Source organism: Equus caballus, chromosome 12 (genome assembly GCF_041296265.1).
Source record: "Equus caballus isolate H_3958 breed thoroughbred chromosome 12, TB-T2T, whole genome shotgun sequence".
Classification (NCBI taxonomy): domain Eukaryota; kingdom Metazoa; phylum Chordata; class Mammalia; order Perissodactyla; family Equidae; genus Equus; species Equus caballus.
In genome coordinates, this window is record NC_091695.1 from 10,961,960 (window position 1) to 10,974,863 (window position 12,904).

Genomic DNA, 12,904 nt, shown 5'->3' on the forward strand with positions numbered 1-12,904 from the left:
GATGAGTTTTGGACAGTTGTAGAAAACTGAGAGGACGTATCCAGAGGAAAAACAGGAAGAGGACAGGAAAGACTATGGGCAGGATGGGTTATATATTAAAAGTTCAGGATGTTTAAATCAAGGACTCGTAACATTTAACAACCAACATTCCGTCACGATCACTTAGGCCAGGGATAGCTAACAGTGACCTACATACCGTCTCTCCTCACTCAGACATCACCAATTGATCACAGAACTCTTTCATAATGAACTTAGCATGACCTCTGAATATTCCTCAGCACGGCCCTTCTGACGGCCACCAACCGACCGACTAAAGTCAGCACAGGATGGGAACCCAGCTCCACCTCCAACCTCTACCATTATTTTACTGATAATTGAACAGGACCTAAGCGTCACAGAGCTGGAAAGCAGCCAGGTTAGGGCTGAGCTGCAGGACTCCTGAAAAGCTTTGGAACTGGCCAAATCCCAGTCCAGGGCAGGCTCTGACACTTATTAGTTATGTCACCTAGTTTAGACAAGTTGTTTAACCTCTCAGTGGCTCAGTTTCCTCATCTACAAGCCGGGATAATAGTCCTACCTCACAAAGTTGCTGTGAGAACCTGTACGCCCTACGGGAACGTGCCGGCCACCATGCCTGGCCTGCCTGGGCTCTCAGAGCACGTGGATTCCTGCCAAATAGCAAGGAGGGCCTGGAAGGGACAACTGAGTGACTTACACCGGACCCGTGAGAGTGAACAAGGGAAACGCAGTGAACTTTGTCCACGGCAGAGAAGGTGGGTGGTGGGTGTCACAACCAGCAGTGGGGAGGGGGCGCCCGGGAGACAAGTCTCTGTTCTCTGCGTGTTGGGGATCGCAGCCATGAATCCCCCTTTAATGTACCAGCACCACTCCCCATTCCATCATCATTGCTGAATAATTTTTCCATTTATCTAGAATATGAGAATTGGGGCCTTGAACGTGACACGGGAGCCATGGCCTTCACAAAACTTTCTCAGCAAAGCAAAACTTGTTTTCCAAGTTTGGGTCTCATTCTTCCTGCCCAGACAACTCCTGCAGCTCTGTTAAGACCCCCTGAACCTCCTTGTTCTCTCCTCCAAGTCCTTAAGGAGTACCCGAAAGCCCTATTCTACTCACATCCTCCTCAACCTGGCCCTTCATTTGCTTGAGGGCCTTGCCAGGTCCCACACCCATGCCAGGGCCTGAGGTCCCAGGTGAGAAGCCAGCAGGCCGGCACACACTGATCCACGACCTAGGAGAACACCACAGCGCACTCACTCACCCCAGCTTATCTTGAAGAAGAGTCCAGCCTTGCTGAAGGACACCGGCCGTCCCATAATTCTTCCCTACTCCAGGCAGGATCCTGTGGTTGCAAGCAACGGAAACAAACTTTGGCTAACCTAAGCAAGGGATATATCGGGAGGACAGGACCAGCTCACAGAATCAAGAGACTGCTGAGAATGAGGCTGGAAGAGTTGGGAACAATGACAGCCACGACATCCTGCAATGGGAGCTAAGCAACCACCTGAGGACACTGCTTCTTGCACACCTTCATTTTGTCCTTCTGCCATTCTGGTTAAGACCCCAGTTCTTTGAATCTGATTGGCTTGGCTTGAGTAAAATGTCCTCTCCTTTGCCGCCTTGAGAGACAGCCCAACTAAGACTGCAACCGGGGAGCAGAGGTAATTGTCCAAACCTGAAATTTGCAGCTGTTACCAAAAGAAGGGAGTAGGATGTTGGGCAGCTAAAAACGACACGAGACCAAAACACTGCCGGTCTCACCCTGCCTACGCAATTCATTTCAACCACCAAGATTCCAGGTGCTGGGTGCGAATGAACGTCGGCAGAACTTTAGAGTAAAGCTGGGGATAAACAGGACTGCAATCAGCTGACGGGAGCTTGGTTTGAGGAGGAATTGGGCTTTTGGGGTCAGAAGACCCGAGTTCTAGTCCCAGCACAATTGTGACCCGTGTTTTCATCTCAGCAGAGGGGTAAGCAATGATCTCTCGAGCATCATTATAAGCATCAAATAGATAATGTATTTGAAGGCATTGAAAAGCCGTAAAACATGCAAAGTTGAGGGACAATCAGTGGTGTGTTTGGGTTTTATAGTTTATTTCGCAGATCGCATGATAGCGACTACTTAACCTGAGAGTGCGTTTGGCCGGAGGCAATGCTGTTCTGGCCTTCGCTGGCAGACAGGTGTAGTGAAGCGAGATGAAAGAGAGGGGGGCCTGCAGGTAAGGCAGCGAGGACTCTGACTTCAGCCTATTTTGCAATGCAATGATCTCGAGGAAATATTAGGATGCAGTTCATAGAGCGTTCTCACCAACTCAGAAAAATCAACTCCAGTGAGATCTACGAAATAGAAAACTGCCAGGAATTTAGGAAATAGCCATTTGGAAGAATGCATCAGATATTCAATATTCTACACAGAATTGAATGGCATTGTAACAGAGTCGTTCAGAACACGAGCTTTGAGTCAGGAAGACCTGAATTTGAACTCTAGCCGCGTCCCTTGCCTCATCTATGTGAGTATGATAATAATCCATTTGACAAATATTCATCGAGGACTTATTGTATGCCGGGTATTACTTTAGACACTGATGATACGATAGTGGACAGCACAGATTAAAAACCCCTGCCCTCATGGGCTTTGCATTCTAGTGGGAGAAGAAAGTAAACAAAGAAACAAACAAAAAAAGTGAAATATATGGTATATCAGATAGTGATAAATGCTATGGAGAAAATAAAACAGGGAAAGAAGCCAGTGGGCTGATTTGGGAAGAGTTCCTATAGTCTATAGGGTGATCAGGGAATGCCTTACTGTGATGGTGACATTTGAACCAAGAGCTAAAAAAAGGGAAGGACTGGGCTATGCAAATGTTTGGAGGAAGACTATTCCAGGCAGAGGGAACAGCAAGTGCAAAGGCCCAGTGGTAAGAGCAACCTTGAAAGTTCAAGGAACACCAAGGCAGCCAGGATGGCTGGAGGAGATCTTGTGGTCAGACAGAAGATGGTGATCAGGGCAGAGTATTGGAGATGAGGCAGACGTACAGGGCCCAGTAGGCCCACTACTTTGGCTTTTACTCAGAGTGAGACGAAGAGCCACTGGAGGGTTTTGAGCAGGAAAGGAACGGAATCTAATTGACATTTTAAAGTCTCATTTGAGCTGCTGTGTTGTGGGCAAGGGCAGAAGAGGGAAACCGGTCAGGAGGCTAAGGCAAAATTCCACATGAGACTTTTAGTTTCTGGTCCAGCATGCAAGGAGCTTGGAAGTTGCCTCTTGGTCCTAACAACAAGCAAAAAGCTGAACAAATTGAAAAGGCAACAATGCTTCCGAGATCCGTCAGAGAAGTGAGGTCTCGGGGCAAACCACCACTGGCAAAATCTGGAGAGACAGACAAGCAAGTAAATAGAGTCACAACTGACCAGAGCAGAGACCAGGAGCAGAAACCTCCATGGAAACCCGCCCTGGGGTAGGAAAACCTAAATTGTAATTGACAAACTGCTGGAGGCTCAGTGTGGACACGTCTGAGAGTTAAAAACTCCAGGGGGACTCAGTCATTGAGGGGTGTCCCCACCATTGTGAGTTTTACCTCCAGAAACTCAACTAGGTTCTCTTAGTGAACATTGGAGAAGGTCCCCTCCTTCTTCCTGCATGGCTAAAGGAAAAGGGATAATTTTGAAATACACCAGACCATTCTGTTCTTATCAAGGCTTACCCTCAAGAGAAACTATTTTATCAGAGCCTAAACTATTAGGGATTTTCCAAAGCCGAACCAACATGGAGAAGGGCAATACCCAACTCCAGCCCTCTCTAGCCATCCTGTCCCACCTAAGGAGGAGGGGCTGAAAAGCACCTGTGAATTTCACAGTTGGGAGGCGCAGGCTCACTGAAAGATGGGGCGTAATCATAGGACTGTAGAATGCTTCCCTCCCCACGCACTTTACCCTCCATTACTAAAGGCCCATTTACTACCGTTCCTTTTACCCAGTACATCACGTCCAGCCATCAATAAGAAATTACAAAACATACTAAAAGGCAAAAAAAAAAAAAAAGCCCACCAAACACAGCTTGAAGAGACAGAACAGGCATCAGAACGAGACTCAGAGATAGCAAGGATGCTGGAATTATCAGACTGGGAATTTACAACAACTATGACTAATATGCTAAGGGCTTTACAGATGAAGCAGACAGTGTGCAAGAGCAGATGGGCAATGTAAGCAGAGAGATAAAGTTCTAAGAATGAATCAGAAAATGCTGGAGATAAAACACTGTAACAAATGAAAAATGTCATTGATGGGTTCATTAGTAGACTGGGCACAGCTGAGGAAAGAATTGCTGAGCTTGAGGATGTCTCAATAGAAACTTCCAAAATTGCAAAGTAAAGAGAAAAAAGAATGGTAAAAATAGAACAGAATCTCCATGAACTGTGGGACAACTACAAAAGGTATAATATACACATAATGGGAATACCAGAAGGAGAAAAAAAAGAGAAAGGAACAGATGAAATATTTGAAGCAACAATGACTGAGAATTTCCTCAAATTAATGTCAGACACCAAACCACAGATCCAGGACACCAAGCAGGGTAAATGCCAAAAAACGACACCTAGGCATATTATATTCAAAATGCAGAAAATAAAAGGTAAAGAAAAAAAATCTTAAAAGAAGCCAGAGGAAAAAATACCTTACCTGTAGAGGAGCAAAGATAAGAAATACATCCAACACTTCCTAAGAAAACACACAAGCAAGAAGAGAGAAAAGTGAAATACTTAAAGTACTGAGAGAAAAAACCCACCAACCTAGAATTCTGTACCCTTTGAAATTATACTTCACAAGTAAAGGAGAGATAAAGGCTTTCTCAGACACACCAAAAAATGTGGAAGTTTGTTGCTAGTAGACTTGCCTTGCAGGAATATTAAAAGAAGTTCTTTAGAGAGAAGGAAAATGATGTCAGTCAAAAGCTTACATTTACAGAAAGAAAGAAAGAGCATTAGAGAAGGAACAAGTGAAGATAAAATAAAAACATTTATTTTTCTTATTCTTAATTGATTGAACAGATAACAGTTTGTTCGAAATAATAATAGCAAAAATGTATTCCATTATGTGTATGTATATGTGTGTGTATGTGTGCTCACATGCTTATGTGTAAGTGAAAGGAATGACAGCAACTGAACACAGGACAGAACAGGGAAATTGGGATTATTTTGTTTTCATAAGGTACTTGCACTACCCGTGCAATGGTATCATGTTATTTGAAAACAGAATTGAATTAGTTGTAAATGTATGTTGCAAACTCTAGGGTAACCACTAACAAGAGTAAAAAAATGTATAAAAAAAAGTATAACTGATATGCTAAGAAAGGAGAGAAAATGGAATCATATAAAGTGCTCAATTAAAACCGTGAAAGGAAAAAAAGGAGTGGAAGACAAAAATAAGCACAAAGAACAAAAGGCAATGAATAGCAAACAGTAACAGATATGGCAGATATTAATCCGACTATATCAATAGTCACTTTAAACATCGATGGTCTAAATAAACCAACTAAAAGACAGATTGTCAGAGTAGATCAAAAAACAAGACCCAACTATATGTTGTTGAGAAGAAACCCATGTTATTATAAAGACATATATAGATTAAAAGTAAATGGATGGTTGACTGGCCCTGTGGCCTAGTGGTTAAGTTTGGCATGCTCCACTTTGACGGCCCTGGCTCAGTTCCCAGGCGTGGACATACACCACTCATCAGTGACCAGGCAGTGGTGGCAACCCACATACAAAATAGAGGAAGACTGGCACAGTTGTTAGCTCAGGGCGAATCTTCCTCAGAAAAAAAAAAAAAAGTAAATGGATGGAAAAAGATATACCATGCTAAGACTAATCAAAAGAAAACAGGACTACCTATATTAGTTTCAGACAGAATAGACTTCAGAGCAAGGAAAGTTATCAGGGTTGAAGAGGAGCATTACATAATGATAAAGGGGTCAATTCTCCAAGAAGACATATCAGTCCTTAATGTATGTATGTATGTATCTTTAATGTGTATGAGGCAAAAAGTGCTAGAACTGCAAAGAGAAATAGATGAATTCACGATTATGGTAGGAGACTTCAACACCCCTCTCTCAGAAATGTACAGATCCAGCAGGCAGAGAATCAGCGAGGACATAGTTGAACTCAATAGGACCATCAATCAGCTGGACGTAATTGACATCTATAGACTACTTCATCCAACAACAGGAGAATGCACATGCTTCTCAAGTTCACATGGAACACTCACCAAGGCAGATCACATTCTGGCCATAAAACACACATTAACAAAACGGAAAGAAGCTAAACCACACAACGTCTGCTCTCAGACCACAATGGAATTAAACTGTAAATCAATGACAGCAAGATAAGTGGAAAATCCCCAAATACTTGGAGATTAAACAACACACTTCTAAATAACACACGACTCAAAGAAGAAGTCTCAAGTGAAATTTTAAAATATTTTGAGCTAAATAAAAATGAAAATGCAACTTATCAAAATTTGTGAGAGGCAGCAAATGCAGTGCTTAGAGGGAAATTTATAGCACTGAGTACATATCTTAGAAAAAAAGAAAGATCTAAAATCAATCATCTGAACTTCCACCTTAGGAAACTCGAAAAAGAAGAGCAAATTAAATCCAAAGTAAGAAGAAAAGAAATAATAAAAATTAGAGCAGAAACCAATGCAATTGAAAACAGGAAACCAATAGAGAAATTAACAAAAGCTGATTCTTTGAAAATATAAATAACACTGATAAGCCTTTAGCCAGGGTAACTAAGCAAAAATAAGAGAGAACGCAAATTACTGACATCAGAAATGAAAGATAGGACATCACTACAGATCCTATGAACATTAAGAGGATAATCAAGGAATATTATAAACAACTTTATGCCCACACATTTGAAAACCTAGATAAAATGAACCAATTATTTGAAAGGCACAGTCTGCCAAAACTCACACAGGAAGAAATAGACAATCTGAATAGGCGTATGCATATTAAAGAAATAGAATCAGTGATTAATAACCCCTCAAAACAGAAAGCATCAGGCCCAGATGGGTTCACCGGTGAATTCTACCAAAAATTTAAGGAAGAAATTATAGAAATAGACAATCTCTCAAAGGATAGAAGCAGAGGGAATACTTCCTAACTCATTCTATGAGTCTAGAGTTATCCTAATGTGATAGTATTATCCTAATGTGATTGCATTAGGCACATGTATTTCTCTAGTGCTGAAATCAGCCCAGCCAGGTAAATATTATTGCATCCATTTTACAGATGGAAAAAGTAAGGCTCATACAATGGGGTCACCAGCTAAGGAGTGGTGAACCTAGTCAGACCTAAGTCTGTGTCCCTCCAAAGGTCGTTAGCACAACACAGTGCCTCACCTTTGTTTTGCTAACAATAGTCAGCCTTCACTGAGCACTGACCTGGTGCCACCCCTTGTGTTTTACAGCTGTTGACAGGAACTGTTATCATCTCCATTTTACAGATGAGGAAATTAAGGCCTAGAGAAGTTAAGAAACTCACTGTAGGACTGTCAGCTGAGAAGTTGGGACCCAGGCAGTGTGGTTCTAGGCTGCAGGGTCCATACTCTTATGTTAAAAAAAAAGGTTGTTTTTTTAAACTGTAATAGTAATACATGGCCATGGATAACAATTTTAGAAAATACAACAAAGAAAAAAGAAAATATCACCTATAATCCTACCATTTTGAGATAACCATGATTACCATTGTGGTGGATAAGCTTTAATGTTTTTCCTACACACACATACACACACACACAGACGCATGCATATACATGTTTTACAAAAATGAGATCATCTTATATTTGCTTTTAACTTATCCTTCCCTTTCTCACTTAATAAGATGTTGTCAACATCTTTCTACTTTAAATATTTTCTACAATGGTGATTATTTTTTATTGAGGTCATGGTAGTTTTTAACATTGTAAAATTACAGTTGTACATTATCATTTGTCAGTCACCATACATATGTGCCCCGTTACTCCTTGTGCCCATCCCCAACCCCTTTGCCCTCTGGAACCACTAATCTGTTCTCTTTGTCCATGTATTTGTTTATCTTCTACATAGGAGTGAAATCATATAGTGTTTGTCTTTCTCTGTCTGGCTTATTTCACTTAACATCATACCCCATGTTGTTGCAAATAGGACAATTTTGTCCTTTTTTATGGCTCAGTAGTATTCCATCGTATACATATACCACATCTTCTTTATCTGAAACTGTAGATTGCTTTAGGTAGTATGGACATTTTAACTATGTTTATTCTTCCAATCTATGAGTATGGAATATCTTCCATTTCTTTATGTCATCATCCATTTCTTTCAATAATGTCTTCTAGATTTCATTGTATAGGTCTTTCACCTCCTTGGTTAAATTTATTCCTGGATATTTTATTTTGTTTGTCATGATTGTGAATGAGATTGCATTCTTGAGTTCTCTTCCTGTTAGTTTGTTATTAGAATATACAAATGGAACTGATTTTTCTAAGTTGATCTTGTACCCTGCAACTTTGTTGTAGTTGTTGATTATTTCTAATAGTTTTCTGATGGATTCTTTATGGGTTTTTATATATAAAATCATGTCATCTGCAAACAGCGAGAGTTTCAATTCTTCACTCCCTATTTGGATTCCTTTTATTTCTTTTTCTTGCCTAATTACTCTGGCCAACACCTCCAGTACTATGTTGAATAAGAGTGGTGAGAGTGGGCACCCTTGTCTTGTTCCTGTTCTCAGTGGGATGGCTTTCAGTTTTTCACCACTGAGTATGCTGTTGGCTGTGGGTTTGTCATATATGGCCTTTATTATGTTGAGGTACTTTCCTTCTATACCCATTTTATTGAGAGTTTTTATTATAAATGGATGTTGGATCTTATCAAATGCTTTCTTTGCATCTATTGAGATGACCGTGTGGTTTTTATTCCTCATTTTGTTGATGTGGTGTATCACATTGATTGATTTGCAGATGTTGAACCATCCCTGTGTCCCTGGTATAAATCCCACTTGATCATGGTGTATGATCCTTTTCAAGTATTTCTGTATTTGGTTTGCCGATATTTTGTTGAAGCTTTTTCCATCTATGTTCATCAGCGATATTGACCTGTAATTTTCCTTCTTTGTGTCATTCTTGTCTGGCTTTGGGACCAGGATGATGTTGACCTCTACAATGGTGATTTTTGACTCTTTTGTGTCATGTACCTATCTGAGAATCTGTAAGAAACCTCCCACCCACCCAAAATATGCACACACACACATACACACACAATTTTGCATATAATTTCAGGGATTCCCTGACCTGCGGACCCTGACTGACAGCCCCAGTCTCCAACGTCACTTCAATGCTTGACTAGCATCCCATCATGGAAGGATGCCTATAAATTATTGAACCAAGCTACATCAGTCCCTGTGGTTAGACATTTAGATTACTTCCAATTTTCCACTATTACACAACATTGCAATGATGATTCCTATGGATAAATCTTTGAATATAGCCCTATTTATTTGGGGGGCATCAATTCCAAAAGTACAATCATTTTTAAGGCCTTTGATCGTGTTTCCAAAGTGCCCCCAGAAAGGTTGTGTCTATTCATGCTCCTGCTGCCATATGGTCTAAGGGGGCCCGTTTCCCCACATCGTTGCTCACATCTGGTCTTATAAGACACTATATTTTGTACCTTTTTAACCCTGGCTTGGAACTTTTCTTTTTCTTTTTGCTGTCTTGGCAGCAGCGATTTCTGGCTCAAGGAACTAGAAACAGCGGTCTTTGGGGAAGACTCCAGATTGGGAATTACTGTCTTTCTCTGCTTCAACAGGGCCCCAAAGGCTATAGTTTCCTAGATTCAGCAGAACACCCTTCTTCGCAAATCTCTTGCCCTTGTATTTGGTAGGAAAAGCATCACTTGGCGAGAAGAAACAAAGCGGCTAACCTTTAAAAAAACCTTGGTAGATTTTTAAACATTTATATTATGAAATGTTTGTCCCCAAAGGACCCAGGAGGGTTCCTTTTAGTAGATCTTAAAATTCATAGATAAGTAATTCTGTAATGCGATTGCTCCTTCTCTCCCACTTTAGACAGCCAAATCTGGCTCCCGATGTATAAAATTTACTGGGGGAAAAAAAACTTAAGTTTAGCTCGAAAACTCCACGAGAGTGGTTATAAGGAGAAATCCCTTGCATATAGTAGGCACTCAATAAATGTTTGCTGAATTGTGCTGGAAGACTTGGACTCATACCCCAGAGTAGAAGGGGATTTAGTGTACGTGTTTAACCACCAAAGACTTTATTAACTGTGGCAGTGTTAAATACAGACGACACTAATAAGGGGAGTGGTGACCTGAATATACCAAAACAGAGGGAAATCCCACATCGCCTCTATTTAGTCTTGAAATACAGTCCATAATTTTCTTTCCTGTAACAGACGTACATTCCCAACTGCGGCTCACGCAAACATTACAACGAGCTTATTCTCCCTGAGACCAGAGAGAGAACCCGCTGTGCAAGTCATCGGGCTGGATTTAAAAGTCACCAAAGAAATATGAATATGGACATTATTAGATGATATAAAGGAATTATTATTAATTGTGTTACCACTGATATTGATATGATTTAAGTGATGCAGGGATGTGTTCCTTTTCTTTAAAAGATGCACACTGGAATTCACAAATAAAAGTTACCACGGACCATCTGCAAAAAGAATAAAAAAGATTTGACTACATTATAGCAATAACTACTGCTTCCTAGAAGTTTTTTGTGCAAACCTGTTTAGATATATTAACTCCAATCCTTAGAACGAAACTCTGCAGGGCAGCATCATGACCCCCATTTAATAGATGCGTAAACTGAGGCTCAGAGGCAGCAGTTACTGTTCAATGTTTCTGCCCCGATTCTGCTTCAGGGAACGCCCCTCCTTCGTTGGATACGGTCATGATGGAAACCGACAGTCAAAGCCTGCGCCCCCCTGCCCAGAGGGTGGCGTGGGACCCAGGTCTCTCCTGTAATGCTCAGCCTGCATGGAGTAACACTCAGACTAGGGAAGACGGACACATCCATCAGCCCTTTCTGAGGTCAGGGGCTGAGGCTTTTCTGTCCAGTCTGTGAGCTCCCCCTGCCCAAGGCAGACACAGTTGGTTTCTAGTGCACGCACGCAAAGAACGCCGATGGACACGGAAGCGTCATCTGACTCGGCCCAGACTGCCCAGTAGGAAATGGCAGAGTGAGGATTTGAACCCAGGACCGTCTGATGTCAAAGTCCCATGCCACTACTCAAACGACATGCATAAGGGGTCAAGTTCACGCACCTTCCAAGCCCTGGGTTTCACTTTCCCCGCTGTCTGCGTCTTCCCTATAAAAGTCTTACACACTTACTTCCACGTCTCTCTCCCCACAGGGGTGTAACAACCCATCAATGCACTAATGCCACCACCCCTCCACACTGGTGCCCAGTGTGGAATTCAGGGACTGCCTGAATCCAAATTCCCCTAGACTAACAAATTACTACCGCGACTCCCACCATCTCTTTGTAACTAGAGCAACGCTGAAGGGGGGCCATGAACAGGTTGCGGTCCAGCCTCCCACCTCAGAGAAACGTTGCCCCAGGATCAATAGGATTCAGTGATGTGACAGGAGCCACTTTTGCTACCATCATTGTCACAAGTCTGCTGATTACTGTCAGCCTTATGAAGTGCCAAGTGCTGTTCTAATACAGATTGTGCAAGTCCTGAAAAGAGGGCCTGGAAGAGAGATCCGAGCCTCAGAGGGCGGTGGGAAGACCATAGGCTCTGCCGTCAGAGAGACGCATCTCGTGCCAGGTGCGTGAACTTGCACAACCACTTACCTTCCCCGAGCCTCAGTTTCCTCATCGGCGAAATGGGGGGAATGATAATAGTGCCAACCTCACGAGTTCTTGAGATGCTTGTATCACATGACTAGGTTAAAGTGCCCGACACACTGCAGGAGCCAACCATGCCAGCGCTTCCCTTCCTCCAGAATTTAGGACAGTTGATCGCTTATTCCTATTTTTACAGATCTCCAAGGAAGGAGAAACCATAGCATCCCTTGGTAGCCAGTGCCTGCGTTTCACAACCCACTTAGATGAGGTGTGAATATAGCACAGAGGCCCACATCCAAGGAGGCTGGCGGAGGCTGGGAGGCATGCCAAGCAGCCTGCTGGACCGCTACCCATACCCTCCCTCCCCCAACCACTGCCTCCTAAATATATGTATTAGCTTAGCCATCCTTCACGGGCCAACTTCCTTTCGGAAACCTGCTCCAATAATCCCCTGGTTTGAAAAGGTTTTGGTCTTTTAATCACTATAGCACCTGTTGGCTGAACCACTCTTCAGGCGTTTACCAAAAACAGGAGTTATGATAACTATTTAATTGTGTAATTGGTTAATTCAATAAATGCATAGTGAATGCCTTCTACATTGCCAGACAGCGTCCTAGGCACTGGGCACACGGCCCTGAGCAAAACAGGTGAAGTCCTTGCCCTCATGAAGCTCACATTCTAGCAGCGGGGAGGGGGAAAGAAAATAAATAGAGAGGGGGCCAGCACCATGGCCCGGTGGTTGGGTTTGTGCACTATGCTTCAGCAGCCTGGGAGTCACTGGTTTGGATCCTGGGCGTGGACCTACACACTGCTCGTCGAGCCATGCTGTGGTGGCATCCCACATAGAAGAACTAGAATGACCTACAACTAGGATATACAACTCTGTACTGGGGCTTTGGGGAGGAAAATAAAGGGAAGATTGGCAACAGATATTAGCTCAGGGCCAATCTTCCTCACCAGAAAAAAAAAGAAGAAGAGTACACTAGAGGAAATTAGAACAGGATTGCGGATGGGGGACTATTCTACGT

At 42.4% G+C, this 12,904-nt stretch overlaps 1 long non-coding RNA gene across 2 annotated transcripts in view; it reads right to left on the reverse strand.

Annotated features, from left to right (window-relative positions):
• LOC111775900 (uncharacterized) overlaps positions 1-12,904 on the reverse strand; it is a 63,601-nt gene that overhangs the window by 18,943 nt on the left and 31,754 nt on the right. The window lies entirely within an intron of this gene.